At 42.5% G+C, this 6,425-nt stretch overlaps 1 long non-coding RNA gene across 1 annotated transcript; it reads left to right on the plus strand.

Moving 5' to 3' along the window:
* Positions 1-4,407: 4,407 nt before the first annotated feature.
* Positions 4,408-5,884, plus strand: LOC116184276 (uncharacterized). Its single transcript, XR_004149040.2, has 3 exons — positions 4,408-4,467; positions 5,092-5,232; positions 5,823-5,884. It is a non-coding gene; the product is annotated as an uncharacterized LOC116184276 (long non-coding RNA).
* Positions 5,885-6,425: the final 541 nt, after the last annotated feature.

A 6,425-nucleotide genomic window follows, 5' to 3' on the forward strand; every position in this document is an offset into this window, starting at 1 on the left:
GCTTTCTTTCTGAGTACATGCAACTATATAGAGATTGGGTAACCCTTTAGTGAAGCATGAGTTTGATTTCTCTAAGATAGAGAAATATTGCATCTAACTCTGAAATTTCTTAAGGAAATAGAAGAGCACTGTGGATACTGGACAGACACTGATGCTACATAATACAGGGATCCTGGTCTGGCACATCAGGTAAGCAACTTGTTCAGCTTACTAAGACCTTTTTGCTGGTTGCAATTTAAACCCTCCTTCCCTGGGCTTGGAGGGGGTTATCTGGAAGGGGATGTAACTGGTAGCTTGTGAGATTCCCATTTGGTCCTCGCTGTGCCTGTTGCCAAGCGACACTTTGCAATGTGCATCCTGCAGCCAGTTAGGTACAACTCCAATGTGCTCCTCTTTTTGTCCTCAAAATGTGGCGTTATGGATTGCAGCCCTGTAGATGCCAGGCAGGGATGAGCTGTTCTGGGAAATGGGTCCAGCAGACCCGCAGAAAGTGTAACTGGATGCTACACAGCTGATATGAACTGATGTGGAAATGCTGTCAGCTCATCTACTCAGAAACCTGTTTGAGACTGTGCCATCTGCATGCTCCACTGGCTGCTCCCAGCCGTGCCCACTGCTGCTCAGGGCTGGAGGCAGAGCTGCTGCTCCTGAAGCCTCAGGGCTGTTCCTTTCCCTTGGCAATGGCTTCCTGCACAGTCCTGTGGTGTGGGCTGGGGCTGAACAGGGTGATGTCAAGCTGGGGTGAGCTTTCCAGTCAGATGCAGGTTTTGTGAGTAGACAACGCTCACGAGATGAAGAAGTTCATGGTGTCTGCCCTGTCCCTTCCCTGGGCCTTTCATTCATGTATTTGTGCTAGTTTTACAGGAAATATCCCTGCATCTTTAACAGGTTTTTTTTTGTCTAGTGAGCCATAGAAAAGGCAAAATGAAGTCCTATAAGAAAAGAGATCTGGCTGTAACACCAGATCTTTTCTTCGCTTACCCTCTTCTCCAAGACTGGATCAAGAATTTCCTTGTGAATCCCAGGAGAATCTGCAAAGTAAGTTAAAGGAGGGGTTGTTTTCCCCTTAGGACAGAAAACCCACTTGGAACACCTTGGAACAGAAAAACAAGTGGTCTGACATCTTTTAGAACAAAATGGAAGAATCCTGCAAACACTAATGTTTTCCTAGAGCTAGACAGCCTCCAAGCAGGAATTGTAATTATTAATTTAGATATCTTAAAATGTCTTAATGCTGTTTCAGGGGCCTAAATCCCACCTGACTCTGTTGGGGTATGATCAGGACCCACTTGGGGAGAACTTCAAGGCACAGAGACAGTGAATTCTTACCAGCATTTATGATATCACAATAATGAAATTAAAATTGCTCACCCAGTGAAATGGTTTTTAGTGATCCTCTTATCCTCTGTAAGTTTTCTGGAACCATCCTTTTTGGATGAGTCCTGCATACATTATATCCCTCAGAGAAGTGATATGAGATGGAACAGATCTGGTGCAGGTGCAGTAGCAAAGCTTTAAAAGTGTTAGAAAAGTACGTTCAGAAGTGTGAACTTTCTTCACTGAGAGGGTAAATCAGTCAGGATAACAAAACCTGTTACAATTAACGAATTAGTGCATTCATTGGGAAAGACTATGAAAAGTCTAGCTACTTATCCCAGAACACAGGCTGAAGCTAACACTAAATTTACATTTCATTAAGGACAAAATACATCCCAGAGGACGTGGACAGGAAGACCAGTCTGTTTCACATTGGCAGAAAAGTGTAGCTCTGTTGCTGTCCCACTGCTCTCAGGTATTCCCCAAAAGAGGAATTCTCAACAGGAAGCTCCTGTTCTTTGTGTTTGTCTCCAGTAGTGCCCTACCACAGTTTTCCATGGAGGATACTGGAAATGCATGATACTTTGGCAAAGGTTCTAATGAGCAGTTTTGACATACTTCCCAATGCAAAATGCAGCTGCAAAATAAGCTGTGTTTATGGTAGGGATGGTTTTGTTCTAGGAATTCAGGCTTAAAACTCTAAAGAAACCTGCCTACATTACTGACGCTTTTCACTTTGGGTTTTTCGTCATGGAGAGTGGCATCTCCAACCACACGGCTCAACTGCTAGGAAATTCATCCACCTCCCAGTCTTAAAATCCACACTTGCCTTAGGTCCAACTCATGAAAAAGTTGTCCTGGGAAAGATGTCTCCCTCCCCTCCTCCTCCTCCACCCTGCAGCAGGACCCATTGTCTGCCGGCGGCAAGGCATAAAGGAGTTAACGAAGGAGCCGGCGAGGAGGTATGACGGGGTGATGTCAGAATATTTCCAGGGAAAGAATGTGCTGGGGGGCGCTGGCCGGGCTGGGGCTGGGGCTGGCGGCCCCCGGCCCCACCCCGACATTCTTCTTGTCCGGTTCCCACAGGCGGAGAGTGGCACGGGGGGTCAGAGTGGACGAGCACAAAGAGAGACCCCCTGCTGCCGGGGCCATCGTGCTGGGCTGTCACTGCTACTAATTCATGACTTCACCTTTAATCTCACTGATCCATTATAGGTTAAAAAGAGACCCATTTTACAGCTGACAAGATTGAAGGGAGCGCAACCCAGGAACTGGGGGGCGGGGGGGCGTGGGGGGGTGGGCATGGGGTCGAAAAAAAAAGAGGGGGAGAGAGAAATAACCCCCGCTAAAGTTTGTACAATTGGGACCATCTGCTAAAAATAGATTTTGTGGGGTTTGTTTGTCCTTTCCCTTCACTACGACAATATCTATTTTAAGAAGAAAGCTGGTAACTGCAGTTAAATCAGAATTTTTGCGCACAGGGTCAGAGCAAAAAGGAATGGGGATGAGAGGGAAGACCAGGGTAAGAAAAGATTAAGATTTTAGGGACAGGGCTGCACTGGGGAAAGGATGGGAAGCATTCAGAGAGCTTAGTGCTGTTTTTAGTGCATGTTTGGTGAGGTCATCATAAGGAAATGACTAAGAAATTTTTGAAATGCTGATGTCAAAGGTAAGCTGATCAAATCAACATTGATTCAGCAGAGTAGTAACTAAATGTGTGTGGCACTTACAGCATGTTTATAATGACACAAATGAAGAATTTTCAGAAATCATTAGACTTACTGTGCTGTGAGCTGCAGGTGAAGTCTCCAGAAGCAATTCCACTACTTTAGTTAGTAGCATAATCACGTCCAATTTGTCCTTTAATGAAGCTTTTTATGCTGTTACTTCAAGCAACTAAAGCACATATTTTCAGTGAACTTCAGAAAGTAAGCAAGTTGGAAAGAAAAAAGTGTAGTCTCTGAAAAAAATAAAGCAGTGGAGGAATGGTATTTTGCCATACACCTGCAAAAAGAACTGCTTTTTAGCATATAGCAAAGAATTCTTACATTTCCTGGTTTTGTTCTATATAAGTGAGGATGCTGTTTGTAGCTGTGTGTAATGCTAGTTCAGGGGCTTAGGGCATTGCTCCTTTTTTCTTCCTCTAACTGATGCTCTTTGACAAAACCTTTTAATTCCCAAAGCATATTTACCAAGTCCACCAAACTAGTCTATCACTCCTACTGTTCTGATTGTATCAGAGAGCATTGAAGCTCAAGAAGGAAATTGTTTGCTGGATTCTCTCTGTCTTTTTTGCCCTTGAACTTCTGGAGCTGCATCTCATAGAATTTTGCAACGTAAGTATGTAGTTTTATACTGCCAGAAGCGCCGAGCTTTTGCATGTGCTACAACATCCTGTTCCTTCCTTTTTCTGCTCCCAGCAGAGGAACTCTGGGAGTTACTGGCATCATGGTTGCCCACTGCCATGAGGTGAGGGTGGAGAGTGGGGAAGTTTATCATGAGGATGCAAAAGAAATTTGCAAAGATTTTTGGGTTTTTGGGAATCAAGTCTGTGAAGGAGATCAGCTTCTGGTGTCTGTTGTGGGAAGTTATAAGAAAGAATGGGGACCTTTTCCATGAGCCATTGTCAGTTATAGCCAGTGATGAAAGTCCTATTGAAAAGAGCCTCTGATCAAATCAAAACCTGTTTTCCTGAGAGTGACATTGCCTGCAAATGGAGGCAGATTGAGGTCCGTAACTGGCCAGTGCTTTGGACACATTCTGCTTGCTTTAGTCACACAAAATGACGTACTGATGCAAGTTTCCAGCATCCAAACAGGCAGCCCTTTCATAGGCAAAAGCCCTAATGAAGTCACTGGCAGGCAGCCTCACTGGCCTAAGGCCTGCAGGCTATTTCCCTAGTCAATACACTGGACCTAATCTTATACCCCTTGAGCATCAAACCCCATGTGTATTTTCTGCAAGTATTTGTTCTCTTTCTGCAGAAGTGCAAGATTTGTGTGCAGTAGAGTGCGGTGTCAGTGAGCAGCTGCTTCTCCTTCAGCATGAGTTGTTCAGCACACAGACTTCATAGGCTGCTGGTTGGACAAAACCACGCTGCAAAGCTGAGGAACAGCGAGGCTGCCAAATACAAACCTCCTGGTTTAGTTTGTAAGTGTCTGGAAGCAAAACAAAACAAAATTATTAAAGCAAAAGAAAATTTTAAATGGTTTCAGCAAATATTAAGAAAATATATATTTTTGCCTGGTAATCTGACTACTAATTTAGTGGAACATGTTAACTCTTCTGGTTAAGTTGAATGCAATCAGTGAAGCTGATTAACAACAAGTTAAGAGTTACCTTGCAAAATTGATTTCATTAACTCTTTGTAAGTTTAGTCCTTCTGGTTTCTGATCAGTCAACTGGAATTATTTTTCACATTTCTAAGAGTGTAAGAAATATAGGTTGGAATGGCAGCTTCATATATTATCTTAGTTACAAAAGGTCATAAAGCACTAAGTTAAAATGCTAAAAATCATAAGGATGTTTCCATAAGGATGCTTTGTTTTAGGCAAGGAACTTGTATTTCTTCTTTCTTTCTGGAATTTTTTATTTAAGTGCTTTTCACAAGGAAATGTTATAATGCAATGCCCAGGTATATAGGTTAAAAGCATCTTTTAGAACTGAAAAATTACTATCTCCTTCACACTTCTCAGAGAATTATAGAATGAATAAAATTCTTTTGAGATATTTTTTTTCTAATAAATTTTTACATGTTCTGCAATGAACCTGTAGGTAGATGCCCAGAAGGAGCCTAGAAAGCAACTTCCATGTGTATTGGATGGATAAGGGTTGAACTGCTGAACTGGATGGCAACAGCCTGGCCTGGAAGCAAAAGAGGAGGGAATGAAGGTGGTCCAGATTACCAGACTAATTGTGAGTCCTCCCTGTTACCACATCCCTGTCACTTGTTAGGATAAGTGCTTGCAGTTCCTGCGAAACAACCCTGAAAGGCTTTTCCTCTAGCTGTGCTAGATCTGATCTAAGCCCACAGGCAGGCTCTCAGCTCAAATAGGTATGAAAATGTGGGCCTTTAGCTTTCTCTGGGAACTGACTTCCTTTGACAACTTGCATCCATGTTGTCATCATGCTTAGTGTGCTATAAATACATCCATGATCTTTGATGCCAATCAACTAATACCAGGTCCTTATCACAACAAGCTCATACACCTCACAGTGTGCTCAAGGAGTTATCTTTCTATCTCCTTTTTAAAGATAAAACTAATCCATTGTAAACCCCATAACAAGGAGCCACTCACAGGGTGAAAGTATAAGTGCAGATTTTAAATGGTATTGTATTTGTCTCATGATGCTTGCCATTAAAGACACAGGTATGAAAAGATGCTCTGTGTTTTTATGCAGCACTGCTGTGGAGATAGAGTACAGTCTTCCTTGTGCTTGCCAAAGGATTTGTGCATGGTTTAATTAAAATGTATTATTATCCTTAGGCTTTTTCTTTTTTAAAGTGAAGCACCCTACGGAAGACACAGGACATTCAAACACCCAAATCTGTGTCAGCATCCTGCTGGCAGTAAGAGCTTTTGCACAAACATCTGATTGCAGAGTTAGAATTCAACAAAGCAAGAAGAAACAGGCTGGAGAGCAACTACCTAAATACATGCAGTAACACAGAGAGTGGGAAGCAGAACTGAGAGAACAATAAATGAAGAAACAATGAAAAGGTCAAGCACTTACTCAGGATTCGTAAGTACAAATGTTGCCATTCAAGCAGTGCAGGTGAAAAATGAAATTCTGTCTCTTCACAAATATTATATTTTGTCGCCATATTTCTTTTTTCCAGCTCATGAATACTGCTGAAGGAAATCTTGCTTATATTGGAAAAACCCAAATATAAGATGCAAATAGCACATGGGGCCATCAGGACAGGATGAAGCTCCATTTTTGTGACTGCTTCACAAGAATGCCCTGATTTAAAAGAGAGATACATTTTGTGCAAATGATATTGGAACATTTGATGCACAAACATGATCTTCCATCCTTCCTTTCCACATAGTGCTGGTTCAGTCACAAATGTGTGGATGGCAGAACCCTCGCTTACTGTGTAAGTG

Source organism: Lonchura striata, chromosome 2, assembly GCF_046129695.1.
Source record: "Lonchura striata isolate bLonStr1 chromosome 2, bLonStr1.mat, whole genome shotgun sequence".
Classification (NCBI taxonomy): Eukaryota; Metazoa; Chordata; class Aves; order Passeriformes; family Estrildidae; genus Lonchura; species Lonchura striata.